This window comes from Mesocricetus auratus, unplaced genomic scaffold (assembly GCF_017639785.1).
Source record: "Mesocricetus auratus isolate SY011 unplaced genomic scaffold, BCM_Maur_2.0 Super-Scaffold_100004, whole genome shotgun sequence".
In the NCBI taxonomy this organism is placed as follows: domain Eukaryota; kingdom Metazoa; phylum Chordata; class Mammalia; order Rodentia; family Cricetidae; genus Mesocricetus; species Mesocricetus auratus.
In genome coordinates this window covers 1,413,611-1,431,986 of record NW_024429189.1, presented here as the reverse complement: position 1 = coordinate 1,431,986, position 18,376 = coordinate 1,413,611, and the positions used below count along the sequence as shown (strand labels likewise).

General features: G+C 52.5%; 1 long non-coding RNA gene across 1 annotated transcript; it reads left to right on the top strand.

The window, feature by feature from the left end:
- Nucleotides 1–10,605: 10,605 nt before the first annotated feature.
- On the top strand, nucleotides 10,606–14,286 carry LOC121140306. The gene is made up of 3 exons (XR_005877081.1): nucleotides 10,606–12,892; nucleotides 12,988–13,276; nucleotides 13,472–14,286. It is a non-coding gene; the product is annotated as an uncharacterized LOC121140306 (long non-coding RNA).
- The last annotated feature ends 4,090 nt before the right edge of the window (nucleotides 14,287–18,376 follow it).

The following is an 18,376-nucleotide window of genomic DNA, read 5'->3' as shown; positions in this document are numbered from 1 at the left end:
TGTGTGTGTGTGTGTGTGTGTGTGTGTGAGAGAGAGAGAGAGAGAGAGATGGGTATGTATGTTGGAATGTGTGTGGGTGCACACATGTGTGCATATGTGTGCATGTAGAGGCCCAAGGATGACGTCTTCCTTGGTCACTGTCTACCTTATTCATCGCAGAAGGGTCTCATGAAAACCCAGTGCTCGCCGGGCCGTGGTGGCTCATGCCTTTAATCCCAGCACTCGGGAGGCAGAGGCAGGCGGATCTCTGTGAGTTCGAGGCCGGGCTGGACCGATAGCCTCCAAAACAATACAGAGAAACCCTGTCTCATAAAAACCAAAAAAAAAAAAAAAAAAAAAAAGAAAGAAAACCCAGTGCTCCAGGGCTGGCTCGTCCTGCGGCCAGCAGGGTCCCTTGCCTCTGTCATACCCGCCTGGCATGTACCTGGGCAGGAAGGATCTGAATGCCAGGCTTCAGGCTTGCACAGCAAGATGACCACAGCCATCTCCTCACCCTCCTGACACATCACTCTTGGCACCTCAGCTGAACCAATGCCAGCCCTTCCTAGACCCTCCCTGCCAAGCAGATACATCCTCCCTGAATATGGAGGTAAAAGGAATAGCCGTTTCCCCACCAGACTCTCCCCAAAGCCACCAGTCCCATACTGTAAAGGAAACTGTGTGTGTGTGTGTGTGTGTGTGTGTGTGTGTGTGTGTGTGTGTGTGTTGGCTCAGGACTGACTCATCCAGCTGTCCCCTCCCTTGCCCAGTGTTTAGAAGACAGCTGTCCTGGCTGATGCACTGCTAAGCATGCCGATGGTCCCCAAGCTGGCCTGGTGATGAGTCAGGATTTGCAGTTAGCTGCAAGCCACAGAAACCCAACCATGATGGCTTAAGCAGGAAGCACAGAGCCTTGCAGGAGGCAGGCAGAGCTGGGCAGCCTCTCCAGATGCTCATGTGGCTCTCATTCTTACAGCACAGAGTGGCTGCCTCACCCCCACTAGACACGAAAAACTGGGGGAGGGCAACCTTCCAGGCAAGGTGGGCTTTGTTTTTGGTGGGTTTTTTGTTGTTTGTTTTTGTTTTGGAAGACATGGTTTCACTGTGTAGCCCTGGCTGTGTTGGTACTCGCTTTGTTGACCAGGCTGGCCTTGAACTCACAGAGTTCCCAGGTGCAGGGATTAAAGGCATGTACCACCACCACCCAGTGAGTCAAGTCTTTTTTTAATCAGGAAAACATTTGATGTCTGAACATTCACAACAATGGTTTTCATCTCATGGTCAGAATTTCACCAAGAGGTCTGGCTAGCTGCAGAGGAGTCTGGGAGGTGAATATTTTTATCTGGGCACATTATCTGGGGAAGGAAGTTGGGGATGGAATGAAAGTTCAGTGACAGAGCAGTGTTCCTACCCCTGTGTCATTGGTCTTGGCTACTTGCCTTGGGGTCTTCTAGCTGGGATATAAAGTGGGAAGCCCCTGGTCAGTGCCTTGCTGTTTTGCAATGGCTTAGAGTCAGTGTCTGTACACTGCACAGGGCCTGGGATACATAGGATGCTCAGTATCTGTGGGGATTTGGGAGGTGTCTCTAAGTCTTAGCATTTCCAAGGTACTTACCAGAAACCCATGGAGCTTCTGGTGGCTTACATAGGACTCTCAGTAGTAGCTGGGTTTGGATGACAATGATTAGTAGGTCCTCCTCAGGGGTTACAAGCCTCTTTCTGTCCTGTAGAGGTTCATAGATGCACACAGCTTAGTCCCTCCTTGCATTTCCAGTCCCTTGCCGCCCCTCTGCTGAGATGTTGATGCTGCCTTGCTGAGGACCTGTCCGCTCTCCAGTGCCCTGTGCATTCTCTCCATGTCCTGGCTGCTAATAGACTGCCTGACAGCCCCGGGGACAGTTGGTCTAACCCATAGTCAACAGACAAACAGTCTGCATCATTTGCCTAAGGACCCAGAGTTTTCAAGTGGCAGATCCTGGGCTTGAAGCCTTGCTTGTCCGTTTCCATAATAATGGCCATTCGCACAGGTCAGTGGATACCACATGTCCTCTGCAGGTTAGTGGTCGATCACACACTGGGCTTCTGGCTGTGCTCAGATCTGGAGAACTCAGAGGTACAGAGGCAGAGTGGCTGGGGAGAGGCAGGAGGCAGGTGGCACCCAGCATCTTTAGCAGGCAGAAGACAACAGCCTGGCTCAGACCTGAGGACAATGGTGAGTCTGCCTGGAGCCCCCGACTCCTCTGGTGCTTGAAACCAGCCTGGTCCAGTATTTCTTCTACTTCCTCTTCCTCCTCCTCCTCCTCCTCCTCCTCCTCCTCCTCCTCCTCCTTCTCCCTCCTCCTCCTCCTTTTTCTTCTCCCTCCCCCTCCTCCCCCTCTTCCTCCTTCTTTTCCCTCCTCCTCTTCCTCCTCCTCCTTCTTCTCCCTCCCCCTCCTCCTCCTCCCTCCCCCTCCTCCTCCTCCTCCCTCCTCCTCCTCCTCCTCCTTCGTGAAACAGAGAGCACAGCCAACACTCTCTGTGGGTCAGTTCTGCCAGAGTGACTCAAGACACCTTGGGGAGTGACTCCTGGGGTCAGTTGCCTGCCCTGGCAAGGAGCCCACCTTTGTGAAGTGCTATGAGGCAAAGGACCTCCATGGCCTGGGGCTGCAGTGGATCCTGGGAGAGGGAGAGGGGATAGGGTTGGGGGAGGAGGCAAGTGATGGACAGGAGGGCAATGGGCATCCTGAGCTGGGGCTGCAGCCCCTCCTCTTTGCTGGGGGAGGGCTTCCCCGAGGGGACACACTTCTCTGACTGATTGGATTTTGTAGCAAGGGGCTGGAGACAGGATGGGAGTGGGGGTTGTACCCCTTTTTGATTGAATTTGATTTTGTTTTGTTTGTTTTGTTTTGAGACAGAGTCTCACAAAATAGTTTTTCCTGGCCTGACATATATGTATTGTAGAGGTAATACACCCTCGTGCATGTCGGGGCCAGGGATCTATGCCAGGGATTTATTCCTCAGTTGCTCACTACCTTATTCTTTAATTAATTAATTATTTTTTAGAGACAAGGTTTCTCTGTGTAATGGATCTGGCTGTCCTAGAACTCACTCTGTAGACCAGGCTGGCCTCAAACTCATAGAGATCTGCCTGTCTCTGCCTCCCAAGTGCTGGGATTAAAGGCATGTGCCACCACCACCCAGCTTATTTTTTAATTAAAAAAAACTTGTAATAAAAAACCTGTATTTTTATTTCTATTAGTATGTATAAATGATGTGTGTGAGCATGGACACACATGTGCCATGGTACATGTACTGTGATTGGCAGACAACTTTCAGGGGACTGTTCTCACCTTCCACTGTAGGTTCTGGGAATCAAAGCCACTGTTATCTGCTGAGTCATCTTGCTGCCCAAGCTTATGCTTTGAGACAAGAACCCACTAAACTCGGAGTTCATCTATTTACCTTGGAAGGCTATCCAAGGAGCCCCAGGGATCCACCTGTCTCCACCCTGCCAGTGCTGGGGTTTACAGATTCACGCCAGCACCCTCAGCTTGTTATGTGGGTGCTGCAAATCCATCTCAGGCCCTCATGCTTGCCGGACATGCGCTTTCCCAGATCCACGCTAAGATCTTCGGGGTTGGGGAAATGGACCAATCATTGTAGTAACTCCATCATTCATACATTCCTCAGGCACATCGATGGTGCCAGGTGCTGTCTGTGGAACAAGGAACAGGAAGACAGCCCTTGCTCTCAAAGTCCATCCTGGAGGAGAGGAAGCCCTCAGTCACCCAGCAAGTAGGAGTGACACATGAAGGACAGGCTCCTGGAATCAAGGGTGCTGCCCATGGCTGTCCCCCACATGTAGAATGTGAGGGTCACTCTCCTGAAAAGGTTTCCAGCTCCGAAGCACGGGGAGAGTGACAGCTCGATCCCAGGAGAATGATAGTGACCAGTCCACACACTAACAAACTCAGCAAATCTCTGTTGAGTACCTACTGTGTGCCCTGGGCCAGGGCTACAGAGATGGAATCCAGGTGAGGGTTTTCATCCTCCATGTAGCCCACATCTGGGGATGGTTTGCTGGTGTTGCCAGGCGTCTTGGCTCTGTGTGGAGGAGGCCGCACCCCTTCAATCGGCTGCCTCCTGGTCTCAATACAGCTGGTGCTCCTTCGGGGCCCGCACCCAGGCAAAAGTAAAAGGCGAGAGAGCAAAGGTTTCATGGCTTTTTATCTCTTTCTCTCTTCCTTCCTTCCTTCCTTCCTTCCTTCCTTCCTTCCTTCCTTCCTTCCTTCCTTCCTTCCTTCCTTTCTTCCTTTCTTTCTTTCTTTCTTTCTTTCTTTCTGGCCTTTTGAGACAGGATTTCTCTGTATTGTTTTGGAGGCTGTCCTGGAACTCGCTCTGTAGACCAGGCTGGTCTCGAACTCACAGAGATCCGCCTGCCTCTGCCTCCCAAGTGCTGGGATTAAAGGCGTGTGCTACCAACGCCCGGCTTCATGGCTTTTTCTTTGCCAGACAGCATATCTTTATTCAAAATGGGAACTGCTTCCTAGAGGCTGTTGGCTTATCTCACTGGCTGCAAGTGGGTTCCATGGCTACCACAGGCTACAGAAGATACTGCAGAGCCGGCCTCTAGAGAAGAAGAAGGAAGGAAGGAAGGAAGGGCCTGGGATAACTTTGTTATCCACAGTGTCAGTTGTGGGCTTGGAGAGAAGGCTTTGGTGATGTCAGGGGCCAGAAAGATAAGGAGTTGGAAGGCTTTGGCTATAAAAGTGGGCTTCCTTGGGTGTCGGGGAGCATAGGGACATGTGGATGGCTTTTATAGGAGTATGACATGGTCAGGTACAGATTTGTCAATTTCTTTTCTGTTTTATAATACTTGAGATTCAACCAAGGGCTTCATACATGCTGAGTAGTCATTTACCATCAAGGTCTTTCATCTCTCATTTTTTTGTTTGTTTGTTTTTCGAGGCAGGGTTTCTCTGTATTGCTTTGGAGGCTGTCCTGGAGACCAGGCTGGCCTTGAACTCACAGAGATCCGCCTGCCTCTGCCTCCGGAGTGCTGGGATTAAAGGCGTGTGCCGCCACCACCCTGCCTCTCTCATTCTTGAGACAAGGTCTTGCTCTGCAGCCCAAGCTGGCTTCAATCTGTGGCTCTCCTGCCGTGGCTTCCTGAGTTCTGGGATTAGAAGCCTGTACTCTGCTATAGTTTTGATTGTGTGTGTGTGTGTGTGTGTGTGTGTGTGTGTGAGTGTTATCTTCTTGTAAGTCTGTAACATGTTCAGGAGGAGACCATAGGAAGATGTCTTTCCTCAACCACTCTCCACCTTTGTTTATTACTTTTAAAGTATTTATTAATTTTTTAAAAATGTGGAGTTTGTGTAAATTTATGTGCGTCAGGTGACTGTAGGAGCTGATGGAGTTGAGATAAGTGTGTTAGGTCCGCTGGAGCTGGAGTTATAGGCTGCTCTGAACCACTATGTGGGAACCAAACCTCCATACCATGGGGAGCGGTGCGTGCTTGTAACTGCTGAGCCGTCTCTCCGGCCCCTTCCTGCCTTTAATTTTTGAGGCAGAGTCTCTCATGGGATCTGAAACTCATCTGTTGGGAGAGGCTTTGGCTCATGAGCTTTGGGGATCCTGTTTCCACCTTCCCCCACTGGAGTGACAAGCATCAGTGTGCTAGCACTTTTATAATTATGTTTTTACATGTGCATGTCATGAAACACGTGTGGAGGTCAGAGGTCACTTACGGGAATCAGTTCACTCCTTCTACCATGTGGACCCCAGGGCTGAACTCAGGTCTTGGCGACAGGTGCTTTCACTTGCTGCAGCGTTTTGCTTTGGGAAGAAAGTACTTGGCTTTTTACATGGATTCTGGAGATCTAAACTTAGATCCTCATGGTCGCTTGGCAGGTTCTTTACTGACCCACAATCTTCTCAGCCCTAGTTGGGATTCTGTGTAGTAGGCTTTTTTGGACCATCAGCCCCCAAACCACAACACAGAGACTTATTATTAATCATGAATGCTCGGCCTTAGCTTAGACTTGTTTTTAGCTAGTTTTTTTTTCTTTTTTTCAGACAGGGTTTCTCTGTGGCTTTGGAGGCTAACCTAGAACTAGCTCTTGTAGACCAGGCTGGTCTCGAACTCACAGAGATCTGCCTGCCTCTGCCTCCCAAGTGTTGGAATTAAAGGCATGCACCACCACCACCTGGCTTGTAGCTAGCTTTTTAAAAATTAATTTTTATTTAAATTAAAAAATCTTATTTTACACACCAATCTCAGTTCCCTCTCCGTCTCATCCTCCCCACCCCTCCATCCCACCCCTCATCCACTCCTCAAGGATGGTGAGGCCTCCAATGGGGGATCATAAAAGTCTGTCACATCATTTGGAGCAGGACCTAGGCCCTCCCCCATGTATCTGGGCTGAGAGAGTATCCCTCCATAGGGAATGGATTCCTAAAGCCCATTGGTGCACTAGAGATAAATACTGGTTTTATTGCAGGAGGCCCCATAAACTTCCCAGGGCCCCCAACTGACACCCACGTTCAGGGGGCCTGGTTTGGTTTTATTCTGGTTCCCCAGCTGTCAGACTGGGGTCTGTGAGCTCCCACTTGCTCAGATCAGCTGTTTCTGTGGGTTTCACCAGCATGGTCTTGACCCCTGTGCTCATCTTTTTAAAACTTAAATTAACCCATTTCTACTAGTCTATGCTTTGCCCCAAGGCTTGTTTACCTCACCTACGTCCTGTCCAGCCTGCTTTTCTGCTTCCTCTGTGTCTGTCTGTCTGACCCCCGTTGGCTGGCCGGCTCCCCTTATTTCTTTGCCTGTCAGTCCTGCTTATCCCTCCTCTGCCTCACTATTGGTTGTTCAGCTTTTTATTAGACCAATCAGGTGCCTTCAGCAGGCAAGGTGAAACAGCAACACATCTTTACACAGTGAAACAAATGCAGCATAAACAAATGTAACAGATTTTACATAGTCAAACAATTATTCTGCAACAGTTCTGAGTATCTCTCAGAGTTCCACACGTCAATAGCATCATCTCCGCCCCTGGCACTATTGGGAGGTTCTGGGACCTTTATAGGAGGTAGACCTAATGGACGGGAGTCCAGGTCCCTGGGGGTGTGTCTGTGAGAGGGATTATGGGGACTCTTCCTCTTCTTCTTTCTTTGCTTCCTGCCTGTTACAAGGCGTATAGTATAACCTTCTTGTAGGGCCAAAGAACCTTGGACCAAAACCTGTAAAACTTTGTGGGATGGCCAACAAAATTGATTAAGGGCCAGAGTTCCATCCCTGGAGCCCACAGAAAGGTAGGAGGAGAGAACCAATTCCAGAGAGTGTCTTCCAGCCTTCATATGTGGTACCATGGCAATTGTGCCTACACACCACACACACACACCACACTATACATCACACACACACACACACACACACACACACACACACACTCACACTCACTCTTAGGGCTGGCAAGATGACCCAACAGGTAAAGTCAATTGCTTTGCTGTGGAGCCTGACTCCCTGACTTCCATCCCAGGAACCCACATGGTAGAAGAAGAGAACTCCAGTGAGTTGTCTTCTGACCTTCATGAGTTCCAAGCCTTCTGTCTAAGCCAGATCTGTGTTGGCTAGCAGAAAGACTTTCCTTCTCTTTCCAGAGAGCAGCTCCTGGCCTGACACAGCAGGTGCTCAGTAAACCTGAGTGCTGCTTTTTCTTTTCCCTGTCCCTGGGGAGTGATGCTGGGAGAGGCTGCCCAGTGAAACAGCCACAGAGCCCGGGCTGCGCCCCGGTCCCTGGAACTACAGTCCCCAGAAGTCCCTGAGGGTGCAGAGCGCAGCGACTTGGGAGCTGTAGTTCTACACCACTGGGATGGGCGTGGTGGTGATGGTGGGGCGCTTGGTCGCGACTGGGCTGGGGGCGGAGAGGCCAGGTCCCGAGGAGTCGGTATGGGTGGGGTAGCGGGGGAGGGATGCTCACCACCGCAGTCCCTATGAATTAACCTTCGTGACTTGGGGATCCTGGGCAACTCGACTACTACTACTCCGGGTTTGGGGCTGCGGTCCCTTTAAGGGGCGAGGCTGGGAATGCCCCAACCTTTCAGTGTTCCACCTCAGGGCGTGTCCCACGTGGCGCTTTGAATCCCCTGTCACTCTGAGACACTTCTTGTCTAGGACTCCCCCTCCTCCAGCATTGCTTGTCCTCTGTGCATCTGGTCCTTTGGGGCGCAGGGCTTGAAATGGGGCTGGCAGGAGGGGTCCACAGGGGTGTAGCTGACCCCAGTGGAACAGAGCGGTGGTGGCGGGGCCTGCCTGAGGCTGAGTGTATGTCAGGCATGCAGACCGGGCTGGGCGGGCAAGGTCAGGAGCAGGAGAAGGAAGTGAGAAGACTCTTGCCAGGTTGGAGACGACTGGGCAGGGCCACTGAGCTGTGACCGAGGGAGGTCCTCTTGACAAGGAATCAGTGCCCTCAGAATCTGGTCCGGTATAATGCTTCAGTCTGGCTTGTCACTAGGGCAGGCACTTCCCAGGGCAAGGATGCTGCCACCCGCCACCCTGGGGCTGTCTGGGAGCCAGGCGGCAAGAAGTAGTCGATGAGGAGTGGGATCAGCGTTCCTACCCCTTGCCGGGGAAACTGAGACCCTCGTGAATTTCTGCTGAGTCTGTAAGGGAGACTCTCCCAGACAGACCCCAGCTGTCAGGAACTTGACGTGCAAGGAAAGTGGGGGAGGGTCGGTCTCCAACCTGCCTCACCCCCAGATATGGCAAAGACAGGCGATCATGCTGGAGGCCTCCAAGCGGGAGCTGTTAGGTTGAAAGCTGGGCTCTGATGGGTTGGGTGTTCCCGCTCTGGCCCTGCAGGCTGCAGATCCACAAAGACATGCTGCCTGGCTCTCCTCACCCCCAGAGGCAAGAAGCCTGGGCCTCAAGGCTTGGCAAATCTTCCACAGGTCTCCTGACTCTGCCTGGGACCTACGGGCTCTGTCCTCTCATGTTCTGGCTTCTTGGTTTTTGTTTAAGACAGATGATTTTTCTATGTAGTGGTCTTGGCTGTCCTGGAACTCACTGTGGATCCCAGGCTGGCCTTGAACTCACAGAGATCCACCTGCCTCTGCCTCCAAAGTGCTGGGATTAAAGGTATGTGCCACCATTGCCCAGTCATTTTTTAAAAGATTTATTTTTATTAGAGAGAGAGAAAGAGCTTCAAATGCTCTTAACCCCTGAACCATCTTTCTGGCTCCGCTTTCCACACTCTTTGGGAAAGCCCAGCAGAAAGGAAGGTCTTCCATATTGGTGTGATGTCATTCCCTGGATGGTAGACCTGGCCCCCATGATGGTTTGTCTTTGATTAAGAAAAAAAATGAACATATCAAAGAAATCAAACGCCCTTTCATTAAAATGCAGGTCGCACTTCAGCAAGGTGGGGTGTCACTTCTGCATGAAGATGACGAGTCACACAAAAGGTGGATCCTGGAGATGCCTCTGTCCCATGGGAGGTTATGGCATGCTTGGCAGGGACAGGAGAGAGGGGTGGGTGACCCAGGGGAGGGTAGGAAAATGCTAGTGTTTGTTGACATTTCTTCCCCACAGGAGCCAGCTCCTGAGGACATGGCACCATCTCTACTGTCTCCCATTTTGCTTGGGTTTCAGAACCAACGTTCTAGAAACCAAATGATTGCCCAGGAGCTGGCTGCTCAGTCTTGGGAGGCTGGTGAGATGCAGACTCCTGCCCCTGACCTCATACAAGGAGTCGGGAAAAGCCAGGAGCACTGACTCTGAAGTCATTTTGTGTCCAGAGTCAAAGCAGGCTCCTGTCCCAGGTCCCAGCCCAATTCTCCGTGGGACATTGGCAGAGTCCTTTCTCTGACCCTTGTGGTTAAGCAGGGCTGAAGTACCCTCTGCTATGGGCTGTGTGTGGCATGCACAGGGCACACATGCATAGGGACAGCTGCTTTGACTGGTTGGTACTGGTCAAGAGCTGTAGTGCCCGTCCATGCAGAGAGCCAGGGTCTGTGATGTGACTTGGGGTGCAGGACAAACGGTAGACTCTCTTCTCAGATCAGGGCTGTGTGGCCAGTAGGGACAAACAGGCCCTTGGTACTTCTGCGAAGGTCCTGCTTCTCCTGAAGCTCTCCACCCTGGAATGGCCAAAGGCTGAACACCCTGCAGGCCTGGCTCTATGGGGATGTGTGCCTGCCTGTTTCCTCTCAGGCTGGATTCCTGGAAGAGGTCTATGTCTAGTTTTCCCCTCTGGGCAAAGCAGTGGGGGGTGCTGGCCTCCAGACCTGCCAGGCCAGCATCCTCCTGTGCCCCCAGGCTCTGGCTCTTGGTTTCTATCTTCCTTTAGGAATGAGCAGGACATCCTGGTCTGGCCACTGTGGTCAAAGAGGCTTAAGAGCCAGTGCTCTGCCCCCAGGCAGGCCAATGGCATGGACGCTCTTCCGTGTATGTCCTCCTGGGTCCAGCCTTGCCTAGGGCAGTCCACCCCTTTTGACTTGGGACAGTTTAGATTTAGGGTTCTATATTTCTGACTAACATAGAAATCATATTTCTGCCAGGCGGTGGTGGCGCACGCCTTTAATCCCAGCACTTGGGAGGCAGAGGCAGGTGGATCTCTGTGAGTTCAAGACCAGCCTGGTCTACAATAGCTGGTTCCAGGGCTAGAGAGTTGGCTCAGTGGTTAAGAGCAGTGGCTGTTCTTCCAAAGGACCCGGGTTCAATTCTTTGCAGGGCATGCGTGGGTATCACCTCCCTTTGTAGAAGATGAAAACTGAGGCCCAGAGAGGAGATGTCTTTGTCGAGGCTTTATTGATCTACACATTTGTGCTTGCCTATGTGTATGTGTATGTCTATGTCTATATGTATGTGTATGTATATGGTCAGGCACAGTGTGGGGACACCAGAGGACATCCCGTGCGAGTTGTTCTCTTTCAGGTTGTCATGCTTGACAGCAAGTGCCTTTTTCTTGCTGGCCCACCTGCCAAGGTTTTGTTGATGCTGAGTAGCCCAACACTCATCCTGACCACCACTCAGATCTCAGCCTCTTAGGCACATGCAGGTTCCAGGACAGCCCTGTATCTTCACCTTGGGAGCAGTAGGGAGCTGCTAAAGGAGCCCTGGATGTGTCTGGCATGCCAAGGCCGGGAGTTGCAAGGAGAGATTGCAGGCAAGCCGTGTGGATCTGGAGTGACAGCCCCTAAGGCGGCTCCTGTCTCTCTTTCTTCTCCTATCTGCTGTCTCCTGCCTTCAGCCTTAGCAGCAGCTGCCGGAGCCACGGGACTTTGGAGGGTTATGTCCGCCTAGGTGCCGCTGTGGCTGGACAGTCTTCAGTGGCTCCATCTTGCTCTTAGTCTGTGGGCCCATACCTTCCTGTTCTCTGGGTCTCTGGAAGCAGAGCCTGCTTTCAGGAGTCCTTTTTCGTCCAACAGTGTGTGTAGCCAGGCTCCCTCGCAGGCCCACCCTGCACCTGGCCATCTCACGACGCTTTCCCCCCTGCAGTTTCTTGGGGGATATGCCTAGATCTCTTCCTGACCTCGAGGTGCCCTCCCCACTGCAGACACAGCCTTTTTTTCCTGGGCACTGGTTAGAAAACAACAAAGAGAAAGAGACATCCCAGGAATTTGCCTGTGGCTCCCTTATCAAGACAGAGATGGCTCTCTGGGTCCTGGTGGGCTACCTAGGGCTGTCAGGGGAGGCTGCAGGACTCAGAGGAAACTGCAGGAGGAAGAGGGGGCAGAGGCTGGCTTCCTGGTGGAGGCTGGGCTGACATTGAGGGATTGCCCGGGAAACTCGGTTTTATTGGGCAAATACCTTCACCTTCCACCTGATACCCAGCGCCCTGCCCCCAGGTGGTCTGGGGGAGGTCAGTGGGTGTTAATTTCAGATGCTGCCTGAATAAGCACAGGGATTCCCAGCTCAGGTTCTCACTTGGAAAAAATGGCCACTGCAGCAGCTTGTAGGCAGACCACGGCCACGGCAGGCTGTTCACCGGAGTGGAGACATGAAAGCATTCAGGCACCCACTGTCATACACAAACTGTCACACTGGGATTAGAAGTGTCCCCACAAGAAAAGCTCCTGTGTTGGAGGCTTAGTCCCCAGTGCGGCAACAGTGTTCAGAGATGGAGTCCCTGAGTGGTTACTGGATCATGGGGGCTGTGACCTTAATAAAGGGTTAATCCATGCGAGGGATCCTTAGCTCTGTGGGATGCTGGGGATGGGGAAACACGAGGAAGTGGGTCATTGGAGGCGCGCTGTTTAATTTACGTCAGCTTGACACACACAAGTCATTTGGGAAGGGGCTCTCAATTGAGAAAATGCCTCCATAAGCCGTGCCTGTGGGCAAGTCTGTTGACCATTTTTGTGACTAATGATTGAGGTGGAAGGGGCCACTGTGGGCGGGGCCATCTCTGGACTAGGGGTTCTGGGTTCTGTAAGAAAGCAGGCTGAGCAAGTCAGGAGCAGGCCTGCAAGCAGCACCCTCCATGGCCTCTGCTGCAGTCTCTGCCTCCAGGTTCCTGCCCTGGCTTCCCTCAGAGATGGGCTGTAATGTGGAACTGTAAGCCGAAATAAACCCTTTCCTCCCGAAGTAGCTTTTGGTCATGGTGTTTCATCACAGCAATAGACACTTAAGACAATTGGTTGGCCCATAGGTGTGTCCGTGGGGGATTTTTTTCCTTTAGAGTTTTTTCTTTTCTTGAGACAGCATCTCTGAACACAGCCCAGACTGACCTTGAACTCACTGAGCTCTGTCTGATTCTACCTCCCAAGTGCTGGAATTAAAGGTGTGTGCCACCACTCCTAGCCTGGACTGTCCACTGCCGGCAGCACCATTCCCTAGACAGAGGATCCTGAACTATATGAAAGTAGAGAAACCCAGCTGAATGGAGCAAGTAGCATCCATGCATTTCTCTCTGCTCTTGACTGTGGACGTGAGGTAAGCAGTTGTTTGAAGCTGGCTTCTTATCTGGGTATTTTATCACAACACCAGAAATGAAGCTAGAACCCCCTACTGTGGGCTTCTCTTTTCAGGAAGGCTAGAGCCCAAGTGATTCCTCACCTGGACCCACTGAAACCTGATTGGCTGCAGCATGGAGATACTCCAGTGCTGTCGTCCCTCCATTGACTGGCTGGAATACTCCAGAAAGGAGTCACCTGTCCAGGCCATGTGGCTGGAAGATCTTTCCTGATCATCTTGCTGCTTTTCCAGCTGGGGAGGAAGCTGAGTTTCTCAGGCCATGTGTGACTTGAGTTCTGGGTTACAAACCTAAGGCCCAGGAAGGTCCTTGCTGGAAAGAGCTACAACCATGATGCTTACAGGGTGAGTCCTGCAGTCTGGGGGACAAAGAGCAGGTAACAGACTGGAGCTGATACTGAGGGGCAGGCTTGACCCTCCGAGTCCTGCAGACTGCCTCGCCCCGGGCACAAGTTTGCTCTTGTCTCCATCTTGGCTCAGGTGGGGACACATCATCCCACTAAGGGCATTCTCTCCTCATTTCAACTGTTTCTTCCCCAGCTTTCTCCCAGACGGGCTTGTTGGGAAAGTCAGGCTCTTCCTTGACTTTGCCTCCAGTGGCAGCATCCTTGGTGGACTGGGCGTCCTCTCCAGCCCAGCCCTGTGCCCTTGGTTGTGGACCCGGTTGAAGTCCTCTGCTGCTCTGCCTTGTGTCTTTCACGGGTGGTGACACGGCGTGGTGTGCAAGGGACTGATGGAAGGAGGGGACCGACCCTGGAGACTTGTCCTTTCGCCTCTACAAGTGCTCTGTGGCTGGTGTGTGCCCAGCAAGACAAATTAACTAACTAACTACACCCTGCTTTTTATGTGCGTGCTGGGAACCCAAACTCGGGTCCCCATGCTTTTGTGACTGATAGTGCAGTCTGCCAGCCCAGGTGTTACTTTATTCCTTCAACACATTGGGTTTTTTTGTTGTTGTTGTTATTGTTGTTTTTTGTTTTTTTTTCTCTGAAGTTCTCTTTTGGACATAAATTTCCTTGAGGTATAGTTGACAGACAGCGGATTCCAACTGTGCATTTAATGAACTTTTCTTTTCTTGTTTTCAGGCTGGCCTCGAACTCACAGAGATCTATCTGCCTCTGCCTCCCGAGTATAGTGTTGGGATTAAAGGCGTGCCCACCACCACCCAGTAATAACTGTGGAAAAAGCTGCTTTGTGTCAAGTGACTGGGCGAGAACCTCAGTAACAGCCCCCCTGAGCAACTATTAGACTCTGAGCCACCTGTGTCCCCGTGCAGGGCCCCAGACTCTCAACTGTGACCTCTTGTGGATATATGGGTAGTTATTAATGAGTCCTCCCTCCCCCTCCCTTGTATTTAAACAGTCTTGCTATGGGTGCACCAGCTGGTTTTGGGTCTGCATACCCTCTCTCCAGCCTCATTTCCTGAGTGTTGGAATGACAGACATGAGCCCAGGGTCCTGTTGGAGCAGGTAGACCCTGTCCTTGCCCCACTGCATCATGGGTAGGTGTCATCACAGCTCAGAGCACTCCTGGCTGGGTTAAGGAATAGACTGAGCTTCTGTCACATGCTCCCAGATAGCTGATGGGGCCCAAAGGGGAGGCTCCTGGGGCTGGCCTCCACCCGATTAAGGGATCTGGAGTTAGTAGAGCACCTCACAGAATAGAGCAGTGTCATGCCAGGTAGCTGCAGACCTCTGGGAAGAGGAGAGTGCAGTGAGCCCATGGGTTGGCCGGGCTGTTGGTTCCACAGTGTTGGCATAGCAGCTTAGACCTGGCTAACAGTGCTCACCACACAAGCTTGTCTGAGTACACAGCCCAGCCTGGAGTATGAATTACAGGGTGGAGAGTCCTCAGCACTGAGACTTCAAAGTCCCTTCCTGCCATCCTGGGCTTCCTCTGATCACGGGGAGCTCTCTGCTGCACATGCTAGCTTGTTTAGCTCTAGAATCTTCCCCACGGTGAAGAAGGCTCTCTCTGGCCCAGTGAAGATGGGGTCTCTTGAGTGGGGCTATGGTTTCTTTTTTTAATTTTCATTTTAATGTATGTGTGTTAGACATGTGTTTGCGTGTGTGTGGGCACACATGTGTGTGCACATGCACATTTGGAGGCCCAAGGTTGATGGCTTTCATACTTTATTCATTGAGGGAGGGTCTCTCAATCAAACCCAGAGCTCTTGGAATCCTGTCTCCATCTTTGGACACTGGAATAGCAGGCAGGCTGCTAGGCCTACCCAGCATCTACATGGATTTTGGGAATCTGAACTTTGATCTTGCATGGCAAGCACTTTAAACACTGAGTCATTTCCCTAGGGCCCAGGAGCTCTTAACAACAGGGTACAGATTGGAGTCAGAGTTGGGTCAGAATTCTGGATCCTACACTCACTGCTATGTGGCCTTGGGCAAGTGTATTTACCTCTCTGAGCCTCGGTATCATCTATGCTGAGATGGGGAGATAGTTAAAAAAAGAATACTGTTCCTAGGATGTTCCAAAGATTAGAGACACGCGGGGGGGGGGGGGTCTTGCCCGGGAGGCACACAGAGGTGCATGCTATACGAGGGTAATCCAGGATGGGGAAAGTCTTGCTATGTGCACACTTCCTGGTGGGCTCCTACTGCTTTTTCTCTAGATGGAAGATCATGCTCAGTTGCGGGTGAGTTCCCTAATTCCACACCCACGATGCACCACATGGGGGAGATGGACGCTGGGGGTACTTGTGCTTAAATCACAGTGGGGGGTAGGAGTGTGGCGACCCATAGGACACTAGAACAAGGAACCACTCCCCCATCTCCCCTACTCCGACCTCCCGTGCCCCACCCCTCCTAACTGGCTCCACGTCTTTGTGCTGGTCCTCTTAAGGAATGGCACAGGCAAAGGGACTCAGGTCCAGAGACGTAGCCTGGCTGGGGCGGGGGCGCCCCCTCACCCCTGCTGCTTTTGCCTCGAGCAAGAGCAAAGTGACTCCAGCACTGAGCATGTGCGTCCTGCAGCCCCGCCCACCCATCTCGGATTCCCGCTCCACAGAGCAGTGATGGAGGCTCCGAGGTGGAAGAGGAAGGACTTGAACCCGGGTCTGAGTAGCTCCACTAGAAGCTGGAGTCTACCTCTGTTGCCAAGGAACGAGGCGGATGCGGAGTTACCATCTGCGAGGGGAGCTGTCACCACTCCCAGCGTCAAAGGGGACCGAAGTGACAGGACCTGAGTCTGTGGGAGGGGGAGGAACAGCCACGAGGGCGGGCGGGCACCTGGGGTCTAGGCTCGTCCTGGTCCTGCAAAGGACCACAGTGCAGCCCCGCCCTGGGGACCCCGCATCAGTCCGCTGTGCGAAGGAGGAGGGGAGCTCAGCCGGAAGGTGGCCCAAGGGGATCTGCTCACGCCCGGTTAGAGTCCCAGCCCTGCCACTCAGAAGCTGTGGCCCAGCAGGGTCATCTGCCCCCTCAATCCGGGCCTCGGTTTCCCCTCCACTGAGGAGCTCAGGCGCGCGCCTTCCCACCTCGCCTTTCCTCCTAGTGCAGCTATTTAAAGTGGCCGTGGTTTGCCTCGTTCTTTAAAAAAAAAAATCATTCCCGTACTCAGCCGAGTTCCACAAGGCCAGCTGTCACCACTAAAAATGTCTGTCGTGAGACAGCCACCAGTGAGGAGGTGGGAGGAGGCAGGAGGCCCGGATGGGAATGCAGGGCTCTGTGGATGGAATTAGAAAAATAAACACACCAGAGCGCGAGTGCACGCACACACACGGGCACACACACATGCATGAACGTAGACACACACAGGGACACTCAATGACACACACATGGACAATGACACAGATACACAAATGCACATAGGCACACACACAGACATACATGCACAGACATTCATACAGACAGACACACAGACAGAAATGGACACAAGCGCACACACAGACACACACACAGACACACACACAGGCACACATACAAATACACACAGACACACACAGATACACATGCACACACACAGACACACATTCACACACACAGGCACACACACAGAGACACACACAGATACACATGAACACACACACATAGGCACACACAGACACACACAGATACACATGCACACACAGGCACACACACAGACATACACACACAGGCACATACCACAGGTGCACACATATACAGAAACATACACAGATGCACTCACACACACAGACACACACACGGACACACACACTGACACACAGGTGTACACCACAGGTGCGCACACACACATAGGTGCACACACTCACACACACACATGCACGAGCACATGACAGGACTGGAAAGGAAACCGAGCCTGAAGAGGGAGGGAGCTGCCTTCTTCCTTTAGCGGTGGCTGCTGGGCCCTGTGGTGGGCAGAACAGCACCCAGTAACCCTGCTGGCCTCTGCCTCCCAACTCTACGCCCCCTCTTCTGGGGGGACCAGAGGAGGGGATTTCCCTGGTCTCAGATTCAGGCTGCTTTCCCAGTCAGGGGTGGACACAGGGCCTCCTGGGCAGGAAGGCATCATGGGGAAAACCAGTTTAAAGGAGGGCTCCCCACCCTCACCTCACAGACAGGGAAACTGTGGCTGATAGTGGGGGCGGGGTGGCCTAAACAGAAGGAGTGCCAAGCCTGATGCCTCACACTCACTGACTCTGGGAGCAGGTGATTTCAGCCTCGCCTTCCTGGGCTGGGAAATGGTCAGTCACAGGATGCCCTGAGGAGCCAGCATGACCCAGCCCCAGGCACAGGAAGCAGACGGGAAGGGAACGGGAAAATGTGCTAGAAAGCCCAGAGCTAGGGGAGAACTGAGCTTGCCAGGCTCACAGGCTTCTCAGGGTGGCAGGGAGCGGGCTCTGGAGAACTCCGGGGAAGGGAGAGGAGGGGCCCGCTCTCCCCGCCCCCACCCCAGCCAAGCTGTTGGTGAGTGGGACCCCTGGGGGATGTGGGCTTCCTGGCCCCGAACTGTTGGGAACTTTTCAGATTTGGAGGGCAGGCAAGAACACACACACACACACACACACACACTCACACTCACACACACTCACGGACACACACACGGACACACACACGGACACACTCACACACACACGGACACACTCACACACACACGGACACACGGACACACACACGGACACACACACACGGACACACACACACGGGGACACACACACGGACACACACACACACACACACACACACACACGGACAGTCTTCTGGAAATGAAGAAGGCAGTTATGTAATCAATGCAGGAGTCACAAGGAGGGATTCGGTGTCTCTAGAATCACGTGCAGCCAGGTGTGGTGGCTCATGCCTGCAATCCAAGCATTTAAGAGGCAGAGGCAGGAGGATTGCTGCAAGTCAGAGGCTGATCTGGTCTAGATCAGACAGGGCTACACAGTGAGAACTTTTCTAAAAACAAAACAAATAATAATAAAAAAACAACCCCCAAAATTTGCTCCTTCTC